This window comes from Formica exsecta, unplaced genomic scaffold, assembly GCF_003651465.1.
Source record: "Formica exsecta isolate Colony F162 unplaced genomic scaffold, ASM365146v1 scaffold82, whole genome shotgun sequence".
NCBI classification, from domain to species: Eukaryota; Metazoa; Arthropoda; class Insecta; order Hymenoptera; family Formicidae; genus Formica; species Formica exsecta.
This window is the reverse complement of record NW_021853592.1, coordinates 1,822,724-1,835,892: the sequence shown is the minus strand read 5'-3', so window position 1 is coordinate 1,835,892 and position 13,169 is coordinate 1,822,724. Positions and strand designations below refer to the sequence as shown.

Sequence of the window (13,169 nt, the reverse complement as noted above, 5' to 3'; positions counted from 1 at the left end):
ATATATATATATATATATGATGTTGTGTACTTTGAAGAAACCAGCGTGTGTTCAAAAAAGAGAGAGTTAGCAAAAGACTGAGAAGGATGAGAAAGAGTTATAGCATTCTGGATTGAAACAATCCAGATAGCGCCGACAGCAATTAAATCTTCATAAACCTTCGTGTTCGATTAACTACACGTACATAAAGAGCGAATGCTAAATATTTTCGATCCGCTATTTTTTTTTATGCTGATCTATTAATCTCTATACATAATTTGTAATTCAATATATATTTAAAGATCAGTATCCTTTGGAAAAGTCGGATACATCGATTATTTGAAAAATTAAAAGATACAATTTATTGATTTAAATCGAATTCTTGTTGAAAACGCATTCTTGTACGAATATCATTTAATAAAGAATCGAATTTTGAGAGAGATTTGGATCAATCAAAAAATATTGATATAATATTTCTGTACAGGGTCTCATGTAAATAAAATAAAGTACAGTAAAGTACTCCTTGTCAAAAAATATTGGTAATTCTGTTATAATTAAGTCTATATATATAGCATTTACATTTTTACAATAAAACGCTTGAAGAAATTTTATATTTGAGTCAAAATAAAATTTTCTTATGGCAACGAGTGTGCTTTCCGATTCTAATATAAATAAAGTGAATGTTATTTATATAATTTTTGGTTTCTTCTCATTATTCCAGTGTGTTATTCATGCGACAAATACTTCAACATGTCTATCGCTTTAGGGAAATACACCCGGTATTGGCATATTAAAAAATGGGATATCTCTAAAAAAACGATGCATTTTCGGAGATTTTGTCAAAGGAAAAAAATATCTATTTTTTGAAAATTCACGAGACACCCCTTGTTTTCTTATCTTAGCAAAGTCCATGTTCGCCAATTAATCTGATCCTCTCTCGACGATCGCTCTTGGACAGATTCGGGTCGTTTCGACGTAAGACGCTATATAGAAGATAAAGCAAGACAGCGTGTTTGTTGGCGTGTTTTACGACACTGTTACATACCTATGTTCCACGTCCCGGTTCTCCGATCGCAGCTAATCGCTCGCAACTATAGCTACGAACGTTTGCATCACGACTCTATCATAGACGTGAGAGACCTATGTAAGAAACGACACAGAAACCCGTATGAATCTCCCGTGTGTGTGTGTGCGTGTGTGTATGTGTATTCGGTTCGCCGCCGATCGTTGCATGCCACGGGCGCCGCGGAATCGGGAACGGAAAATCGATCGGTCATTTATATATGTATATGTATACGTGCTTGCATGTGTGCTTATATATGTGCATGTTCGTATCTTTCTCTGTGTACGTATTCGCAATGAAGGACGACGGGCGAATCATCGTCAAGAAACGGACCAGGGGATGTCTACTCAAAATCTTGTAAAAAAAATTCCTTCAAAATTCTCTGATTTTATTTTTGTAAATTTTAATGGATTAATGAGATTTTTAATTAAAATGTGCTTTTCTAACCTCTGCACTGTAAATATTGGAATAGATAGGGCTGGAAAGTTTTAAAAAATTTGCCAGCCATTGTCTCACTACTAATTGAAAATTTGTTAACATTCGGAAAGGTTATATATATGTATATGTATACGTGCTTGCATGTGTGCTTATATATGTGCATGTTCGTATCTTTCTCTGTGTACGTATTCGCAATGAAGGACGACGGGCGAATCATCGTCAAGAAACGGACCAGGGGATGTCTACTCAAAATCTTGTAAAAAAAATTCCCTCAAAATTCTCTGATTTTATTTTTGTACAAAATTCCAGGTAAAGAAAATATTTTAAAGATTTTTTGATGCAACTTTCTAAAATAATCTTTTTCATTGCACGCGTTTTCCAATGTTTTTCACTCATACCAAGGAAAAACGCGGAGCCTTTTAACTTTCAAGTGCTAGATTTGTAAATGTAGTAAAAAAAAAAAAAAAACTGAATTAGCTTTCGTAAGATAAGCATTTTTTACTTCCGTAAAATCTTAATTTTTTTATTACTAAAAGTTTCATCAATAAAGAATATGTACTACATATTTAATATTTTGTTAAAACATTGAATATATAAACAAAAATATATATATAATATATTTCAAATAAAGGTGAGGGAAGGCAATCAAGAGCCAGCGCGGTAATTTATGCGCAAATTTTATTATAATATATTTTAAACGCGTAATTTACTCGGCTTGCCAATTGTTTTCAATATGAGCAAAATTATCAAAGAGAGAATTTTTTAAAAAAATTCCCCGGGTTCCAATAAAATTTCATGAGAACTTCCTGATTTTTCCAAATACAAAATAAATCCCTGAGAATTTTAGATTTACAAGGTTTCTCCAGGGAGTAGACATCCTGCGGACGTATCAACGATTAACAAGTCGGATGCAGGAAAAGCTAGTAGTAGTAATCGAGTAGCGCGTGTCTTGTTCGAGATAGAATGATGGAGAAAATCGAACAAAACACTGCTTGATTTGCCTCTCTCTCGACTTTGCATATATTGGGTCTAATATTCGAGGGTATTTATTCGAAAGAGAAAAGCAAGCTGTGCGAGTTTTGCCTATCTCGTTCGAGAAAGATTAGTAGAAGAGGTAAACGGATAAAGCGACCGCGCGCTCTCGACTTCTGTTTCTCCATCGACTCTGTGCGTATTCGACGTGTATTAACGTGGAGTTTATGCACAGACCCCCAGTAAGGGGGATGGTAAGTCAAACAGCGAGTAATTTGCTTATCTTACTCGATAAAGGAGAAGATAAACGAGTAATGTGTGCTACTTGAATTGCTTCTCTATTAGCTTCGTACGCGCCCGCAAAGTTGTAATATCGGATTAACCGAGGGATTAAAAAGTCTGGGAGAGAAGTTTCTTACTTTGCTTTCGTATATTAACTTTTCGATAAGATAAAAAAAGCATTGTGCTATTCAAATTAATCCACCTTCCTACTGACTTCGTGTAAAAAGAGATTCGATATTAAACCGGGAATATAAATATACAAAGCTACAGTAGTACAAGAGACGGATCAAACAACGAGAGACAGTTACTCGCTTATCTTTTTTATTCTATCATGTTCTTCGAGGGGGAAATAAACGAGTAATTCGCTTTTCTCGACGTTCTGTATTCGCGACGTGACGCTCGATTTACTTCGGTATAACAAAAAGGGGCGGATGAAACCAAGCAGCAAATTATTCCCTTACCTTCCCTCTTTAGCTGAAAGCTAAAGCAAAGTAACCCGCCATTCATTTCGCTACTGGTTTCCTAACTTGTACTCGGACGAAGTCTCGTTTCGATTAATTGTCAGACGAGAGAAACGTCAAATGGGAGTCACGTCGATCGAATCCGATAGAAAGATTATTTTTATCGCGAAAAAGAACACGCGGACGTACATGACGTATTGCTTGTGTGTGTGAGAGAGAGAGAGAGAGAAAGAGAGAGACAGAACGAAAAAAAAAAATCGCGATAATTATCAATCTCGCCGTAAAAAAAAAAAAAAGTTCTCCGATTACCTCGATACGATCTTCATCGCGTATTTCAGAGCCCGGGGTAAAATGAAGACGCGATCGAATTTCGCGAAGAGATTCAAACTCGTTCGTTCTCCTATGACGCATTCGTACAGAATCCTGACGACACGGCGCATGCACCGGGAAAACCACCAGGCGTTCATCTCCGACGTATATCCGCGATATGTGTGTGACGTCGGAAACGCACCGGCTATATATACTCGTCATCGTTCGAACACGCACTCACCTGTAACTACAACGTTTGAGACACTCGCAGAACCCTGACTCTCGATCGCGATAAGGCGCGATAAGGCACGATGACGCGCGACCCTCGTGTCCCTCGCCGCGTCGCGGGGTTGATCCCCGACGATCAATCGGGGAGGCAGACTCGACGTGGGCCGAGCGTCGACGAGACGGCCCACGTTTTCCAAACGCGATGACCGAACGTCGCTGAAATAAATGGAGTTTGAAAATATCTAATGCTATCTAGTGCTTTTCTAGCCTCTGCACTGTAAATATTGGAATAGATAGCGCTGGAAAGTTTTAAAAAATTTGCCAGCCATTGTCTCACTACTAATTGAAAATTTGTTAACATTCGGAAAGGTTAAAGAAAGAGAGAGCGATAATGGTCGGATCTCTTTCTCTCTCGCACAGTTGAAGGAGAGAGGGGATATCGCGGCTAGCGGAGAATGAACAATTTGCGAGTATATAGCGGGGAGCACACACTTTTGCCGAGAGCGAGAGAGAGAGAGAGAGAACGATAGGCGCCCCACGTACTCGAATGATGAGGATCCCCCGAAGGGCGAATCGCACTGACGAGTTACGGTCGCGGAGTGTCGCGGACGGTCCCGAGAAACGCTCGAAGGGGGAAAAGAACGGGGGAAGGGGACGAGACGAGGATATCGCCACCGATACGAGGGGGGCACGAGTAAATTCTCCGTTGCACTTGGTCGCTTTTTCTCTACCCGCGCGACGTGGTATCGGGGCGGTAAAGGCGGACGGATCGATTCGCGGACTCGCGTGTCCGTCTCGTCTCGTCTCGTCGAGGAGAGCGATATCCTTAAACGCGACGGCCACCACCTCCCTCGCGCTCCACCTTCTCCTCTATACGTCGTTTCCGCCGCCGTTCATCCCTTTATACTTCACTCTTCGTTCGTTCCTCGAGACTCGTTTTCGAAAGCGAAAGAAAAAGAGAGAGGGAAAAAGAGAGAGAGAGAGAGAGAGAGAGAGAGAGAAGGTGAGAAAGAGAGGAAAGAATGATCGTCACTGGCGATAATTACCTTTTTGTCGCGTTCAAGGCATACACTGGTCACTGTATTAAGGCACGGTATGCACTGTGTCCCAATCCTCGGGTCTCGCAAAACTAGCCGCGATAATCCGGAAGCCGCGAGCGCGAGTCACACTACGGGGTTGCACCGAGGATGGCCGGGTACTGAACAGACAGATGGCGCTCGCGCTCGCGCGCCACCCCTATGCCCCTATCGTACAAACCACCGTCGCGCCTCCACCACCGATACTCCTATGACGAGTATCCCCCGCTAACGCTCGTTCCTCGCGTTCGCGAGGAGGGCGCTCGATATCGCGTTTCGATTTCCGTCATCGAATATGAAAAGTATAGATTGTTTTTATGCCCGTATCAGACTACGCATTGAAGATTGAGATTCAAGATTCAAGATTGAAATTTGACCAATTTTTAAATATAACGTGTACAAGATATTTATGATAATATGTGCACCGATGCACATTGAAAGCTATTATAGACAAATTTATATAAGCATAATTAATTATATTTTCCTATAGCTTTAATCGTGTTCTATTGGTTTTTAAAAGAGTTTTAATTGTTGACAGCGTTAATTAATTTCTTCACGTTTATATAATCGCCGATGATACTATCAGCTGTCAGATTTTCGCAAAATGTCATAAAATGTCAAAAAATCGCGATATCTTGTGCAATATTGTTTTTTTAGCGTATAAAATGTTAAGAGTGTTTTTTCTATCTTGTGGAATTCCATTTAGAATTTTAATTAAAAGGCCGGAAATGCGAAAATAATACTTTTCTCAGGACATTTAGATATGTATTTATACGACATTAATTTCAAAAACAACTAAAACTCCTTTTTCTTTATTATTGTCTTTTCCACTTTCATTTTATTTAAATATATTAACATAAAAAATATAACTACAGTATCTCTCTTAGTCTGACTCTTCCCCTTCGACCTGTCCGGCATGGGTGACCCTACCAGTAACTTAGCGTTTTTGAACGACGCAAGTTTAATCGCTTTGAGAGTGATTAAACCCAATTTACGATGAATATATTTGATCAAAAATAGGTTGTGAGAGAATCTGATTAATACACGGAAAAAAAAGATTAGCAACAGGAGCTAATATATAGCTGTGATAGCTAAAATGTGTCCTTAAAATAAGGACAGCTAATACTGTTGCTGCCCAAGCTAAATGTATTAGCTATTTTTTTTTTTTTTTAGCTATTTTAACGCGTCGATGTTGTCAATGACAGCGTCGCAGAAACAATTAAACAATTGTGAATCGAAGATTCGCGCGCATACCCATAAACTTAGCTGCGCGTGCTAAATGTTTTAGCTATAAAGCATATTCCGCAATGTATGCGCATAGTAAGAAATTTAGGTACGGTTGCTATCTTTATAGCTGCTCGTGTTAATATACGCTTTCAATTTCAGCTAATAAATTTTCATGCCACAGTGAATTTTTTTTACCTATAATAACTAGTACTTAGCTATGACACTAAGGCGATAGCTCTTACAGCTAAGTTTGATTCAGCTACTGAAATTTAGCTGCTATTGTTAAGTCATTTTTTTGCATGTATAAATAATATAAAGTACATTCTCCGTTTTATTACGTGGCATTACACGAAAATGTCCAAAATATGCGTATAATAAAAAATTTATTAGAATAATATTTATTATTAATGATAGACATACAGTTACAAAGCTAATAAGTTTTATATAATGTAAAGAATCGCGACCAAAAGAGTCATTAATAATGTTATTAATTGTTTTTAATTGTAAAAGAAAGTACTTGTGTACTATTGGTCCATTTTGCGCAGACTTTCAAAGAAAAAATTCAAGACGCAAAAAAATAGATAAAGCTTCGATGTACATCAACGATTAAATTATAAAACAAATCGCAATTTAAAATTTCCGAGCAAACGCGACAAATAAATAAACCGACGATATTCATAATATTCGATTGCGATACGCGTAATTTCTATAATAATCAAAATCCATACACACGCGCGCGTGATATAATCACTATCATTTTATGCAAACATATTTCGACAGACATTCGAGATTTGTTATATAGCATCCACCGCCCGATTTATTTTCCAGTACACGATTTCATACGAACGTCGCGATCAACAATAAGATATGTATTCTATCTCGCGGATGATTGTTTTAACAGAATAAAATGGGTCTTATAAGACTTTAAATATTGTTATAAAAAATCGCGTTACGTTAAATGTCACGTTTTATAGAGAATAACCGACCCAATGATTTCAACAAAGCCCTCCCTCCGCCGGGTGATACGTTGGTTAATATTCGACAAAGAGAAGAACGATCCTAAAGGTGGAGAACGACCAACGTCTTGTTTCTACATCAGTTTTTGCAAGATCGATCCGCAAAGAAAAGTTAAGTGATTCGTTGAACGTTAGAGCCGCTGCAGGAGGGAACGAATCCCGGATCTTCCGGACTGCTCCCGATAGCCATGATTTCGGTAATGAATCAACGACAGTTCAACCATTTATCTTCATTTCGCGAGATTGAAAATTGCGCGAAAAAACATGTTCTTCCATTATTAAGAAATATATCTCTTATTGAAAAATAAATGGATATAACAATTTTTTTATGAAAATGTGGTTACAAACAATTATATTTACGGATAATAAAATACATGCATCGTTATTGTAGCGTGTTAAATGTGCGAATACAAATAATTCTTGGGTACCAACTGTTCGAGACGAATCAAACCCGATAACAGCAAAATTTAAAATATTCAAATACTTTGCAAGATAAAATAAATCGACATAATTTCAAATAATTAATTTTAAGCTATTTTTTTGTAGCGTTGAAATAAATTAATTTGTCGATCTTTAAATAAATTAAATATTCTATAATGAAAATAATTTGATACTGAAAGCATTAATACATATACTTGAACTTATACATATTTATATTATAAGTTGCATAATACATATATATATTTCTTTTTGTTATAACAATTTTATTATTTCAATTTTATTTTTAATTTTTTCCTTAATGTCCTAATGGTTCCTATAGCCCTAACAATCCTACTTGCTGGTTGAATCAGGGGAGATTTGGAGAACATATCCCTAATCACGTGCCCTAACCGCCTGCACTAACCGCGTGCCCTACTCACGCGCTCTATTCGCGCGCCCTAATCGTACCGTATGTACTCCTCGCTACGCATTTTGGCCAGTATTGACCGTCTATTTTGCGTAGCAAATCCATTCTTCGAGCCAGTTGGACCTACCTTTCGTTGCTCCTGGCCACTTTCTGGATCAATCTCTAATCAGAGATCAAAAAAGGAGATACACACTCCTTTTATCGCCGGCTATTAACTATCGCCAGCGAATAAGCGCAATGAAATTTATCGTTATATTAATTACTCAGATTCTGCAATTTGACTATTTTATTGCGCCTTCTAAATCCGAATCATATTTAGATCGTCGAAAAGTCAAACGATAAAGCGGGCAAAATATATTTAATTTCAAGTATTTTTAAAGAAATAATTGTTGCTTAGAGAGAAAGAGAGAAAGAAAGAGAGAGAGAGAGAGAATTAATTATTAATTATATCAAATTGTTTTTCGATATTTATCGCGATCGCGTTTAGAAAAGGAATTTAACGGAGCGCCTCAAACTACTATATCACTATTCAAGTGTTGCCATGCGAATGATAAGAAATAAAAAGTGGGAGTGAGAAAGGAATTCAAAACAGCGTTTTCCCCACTATTAAATACTATTCAAGTATCGCCGTGCGAATAATAACAGGGCCGTAACACGTAAATAATAGCGCGCTATTGTTTACGCCGCCAAGGCTACATACCATATTGTTGATAATTCGCAACCGAAATTATTTTGTGTATTATGACGTATATACACGCAAAATATTAATTTATACAAATATTTTATAGATCAATTATTTAAGAGACGATTAATATATCACAGAGCTTATCGTTAGTTATATTAATTATTCAGACCTGCGATTCGACTATTTTATTGGGCGTTCTCAATCCAAATCATATTTAAATCGTCGAAAAGTCAAACGATAAAGTATGGAACAAAATATCATTACTCTAAGTATCGATAGAAAAATAGTTATTATTCGTAAAGATCGCAACAATACGATAATTTATAATTTAGATTTTTGTCACTTCGATTCTTACTTTAAGAGATATTCTTACTTGTATTTTATCGGTTGAGAATAATTTTAATGAATTAATGAGATTTTTGCGATTAAAATGACATCAAACGCAACATAAATAGGATAATTTTTAACTAAATCAATAATAAAAATTTTGGTTACATATTTAACTAAAAATTATCCGATTTATGTTATGGGTATTTAGTATCATTTTAATCGCAAAAAATCATTAATCCATTAAAATTATTTTCAAACAGGTAAAATGCAAAATATAAAAGTTTTATTTTCTATAGTAATATGACACATATATACTCGTAAAATACTTATCATAACAATGATTCCGTTACTGACCCGTTTCGCTTTTCCGTCTGCATGGGGATTTACTCTAATACTCTGATGTTGACTGTTGTGCTGATAACATTGTAGAAATGTTCAAAATGCCGCACATATTCACAAATGTCGAATATGCAGATATGTTGTATGTTTATGGCTTCTGCCGAATACACGAGATGAACTGCTCGCTCAAATAATGGATGCTAGTGCCCGCATAAAGGAACGTCACGATGTACTCAGACGAGCAACACGCCATGTTCACACAAGAGTTGAAAAATGCATTGATGTTAACGGTGGAATTTTTGAAAATTCATTATAATCTGTAAAAAATGTATCACTTGAACAATAAATATTAGAAATAGTACGTAGTATTTCTTTCTTTTGTCAGTAATTTTGCAACTGTACATTCAAATCGCTCTATCTCGGAAACCGTGGGGAATACGACATATTCATATATGAATATTTTTGCTTAAAATGACCGATACGATCACCTCCCAGAATATTGACCTTTCCTCCTGGAACACTCTGTATAATAAAGGAAAAAGCCTCTTGTTGTAAGAAACTTCGGATCTCTTGGATGATACATTATCTCGCTTGCTCTTTATTTGTTTTCGCTCTCGCTTTCAATGATATCAAAGATCTTTACTTATTTCCTTCCGACACTTTTCAGCCTGCTATTCCCCTTCCATTTATATATGTTCTAAGGTTCCGTTATGCACTGCGAGTACTGGCAGTACTGCTAATGCCGTACCTACATGAAGCTAGCCGGAAGAAATTATTAAATATGATTATTTTAAATTTTTCTGAATGTATTTCGTTTGTAAATCATTTGTGATTGATTGTGAGTCTGTTTTTAACGTTTGTGACAAATTAGGTTTTTTGTAATTAGCAATTTTAGTTTGGTCATGATGTTAGCCGGAACTTTTTAGTAACAAAGAGATTTTGTGATAACTGATAACTGTAATTGATAAGAAACCGTTTGTGATTTACAAATATACTAATGTTACGTTTGTGAATTGATAAATTTTTTAATTACATGCAAAATGAGTTTTTTTTTATGATTGTGGTACGCATGCGCAAAGTGTACTCAGGACTCCTGCCCTGAGAGCGCGTCGCTCTGTTATGCCCGTATCAGACTACGCATTGAAAATTGAAGATTGAAGATTAAAGATTGGAATTTGACTAATCAGAACAAAAGGGACTAAAATTTCTTTGTCCTGTTTGGTCAAATTCCAATCTTTAATCTTTAATCTCAATCTTCAATGCGTAGTCTGATACGGGCTTTAGGCTGTGTTCCGATTCCCCACCCGGATGCACCCGATATTATAGTATACGTGACATATACAACAGCATTAACTGTTCACGACTGGGGGCGATGTGTGGCGCCGGGCGTAGAGTCGCAGGCTGGTAATCGAGAGATTCTCCAGGTTCGATTCCGCTCGGGTCCCATCCTCCCACATGCCTCAAAAAGAGGTTTTTCATACATTATCCTATGTAATGCCTGTATATACAGGGTGATTCAAAACAACCTTCTGTCCTTACAATGTCATATACCTGATTCAATTCTGGTGAGTTGCGCCGTCCCTGCCTGCCTCGCGTACGCGGCCCGTAATTCGTTAATTATTTTGGCTTATAATTTGAAAACTAAGCCTCGGAAAAAATTTTGGCAAAGGAAAAATCGTCTTAGAATTGAGTCAGGTATATGACATTGTAAGGACAGAAGGTTGTTTTGAATCACCCTGTATATATGGTTTATCATATATTATCCTATCTATAATACCTATATTTGTTTATCATATATTATCCTATATAATACCTATACCAGTTTATGGCCGTATGGCGAGTATTCGCCATTTAGAAAGTGTTGTAGCACATTTCTGCGATATGATGTCTATTAAATCCATATTCCTGTCGAAGCTCCCATCTTTACTAGAACATTTTAAATGGGCTACTCGTGTTAGCTGTTCACGATTAGATCGATAAATGTTTCGATCGAAAATTTTACTAATTGATTCAAACATTTATCGATCTAATCGTGAACAGCTAACACGAGTAGCCCATTTAAAATGTTCTAGTAAAGATGGGAGCTTCGACCGCAATGGATTTAATAGACGTTATATCGCAGAGATTTGCTACAACACTTTCTAAAATAAAATATAATCGCAGAAATGTATGTGAACTAGACGTTTTATATGACAAGTTGAACTTCTTAAAAGTCTTGTTTCTTTGCTCTCGAATACATCATTATCCGCTGTATTGTTTTTCAACTTAGACTTCTGAATGTTCTGCAGGATAACATCAGGTTAAATCAGGAAAATTTATACAAATTAAAATTGTCCCATCAAAATTTAGATATCATTTGTGCAATTGCGAAAATGTTTGGATTCGAAGGGAAAGCCACAAGTATTAAAGCAAGATATGCATTAATTCTGTTGCCGCCGCGTACTCCACCAAAGGTTGTTGCTGATTTTCGCAAATTGTTAAAACAACTACGTTTTAATAGCTACATGACCAAAATATGTTGTAGCGGAGTAAAACTTGACGAGATATGTTAAAATTATATAAAAATAATTGAATAATTGAATAATATGATTAATTGAACTAAGCGCGAATAATGTAGTAAGATAAATTTCATTATAGTTATATTATAAGTAAGGAGAGACGAACAATATACAGTTTTATATAATATATTTTTTCGTTACTTAAAGTTCCTTTTCTTTCAATAATATCGTATTGATTTATGAACGATCATAAATCATTGTAAATATATTAATTGCAAAATTTATCAAAAAAATTAGTTTTTTTTGTACGCCACTCATTTGAATTTGATAACACAGATCGATCAAGAGATTATTTTTTTAGTTCATTTTGTTTTGTTTTATAGATTGACTCTGATGACACATGTTTAACAGACTAAACCTTTGTTTATATGTCTATTCAAAATACAAAAAATTAGTGGGAAGAAGTATTATCGATCATTCTTTTCCTGATTTTGATTGACATTCGAATTGCAATTGATGACACGTTTTACTTATTAGACTTATTAGAATTATTTATTGAATTTCTATTTTTTATATAATTTAATCTATAAAATAACAAGGATAGCACTACTTATTCTTTGCTTCAAAATTATAATTGAATTATATAAAATGATATAATTCGATATATGAATACTATTTTACTTATATTTTACATTATACTTCAATTATAAAATAATCTCGTCAGAGAATTTTTTTTTTTTTATATTTGCTGCATAAAATATTACACTCGCATACACAGGGAAAATGTAGCCGCATTTATACTATATGCTGTATAAAACATCAATACGTTAATTGAACCAATACAAATAAGATAATAACAAGGATTTGTATTATTATAATTATGTAACCATATAATATTAAAGATTTTTTTTTAGATCCAACTAATATTTGAATTTTAACGTAATAATCAGCAAGTATATTTTTGTATGCGGCTTGTAACTTGTAACACCTTGCGGTAACGAATTCTCAAATAACTTTCATTATGTGTGAGTAATTTCTCTTTTGTTTTAGTTTATGAAAGTTTTAATAGTTTAATAGTAAACAGGTTGCGTTTAGACTTGTCATTTATATAATTATAGTAATGTGCTTTTCCTTTTGCATAACTGTATGAAATATAAATACCAATAAAATTTTAATATTTAAAAATATTATGTATTGTTTCTAATTTTTATATTAATTTCTCATATATAGGTAGATATAGGTATATATAGGTATATATAGGTAGATTTGTGTTTAACTTTGCTTTATTTTCTTATCATATGATATTCGGAATACAATTTTCATGAGCAAAATGAATTTATTATAGCGCATTCACATACTATTAAAATTTTTAGTTTATATATATATAATATATATATATATATATATATATAATTTACA

General features: G+C 35.0%; 1 protein-coding gene across 1 annotated transcript in view; it reads right to left on the bottom strand.

Moving 5' to 3' along the window:
• The window catches only part of LOC115244394, a 56,074-nt gene extending 51,186 nt beyond the window's left edge, over positions 1-4,888 (bottom strand). The window contains exon 1 of the mRNA XM_029821990.1: positions 4,779-4,888. The gene's annotated coding sequence lies outside the window, so the exon portion shown is untranslated. The remainder of the gene's footprint in view (positions 1-4,778) is intronic.
• Positions 4,889-13,169: the final 8,281 nt, after the last annotated feature.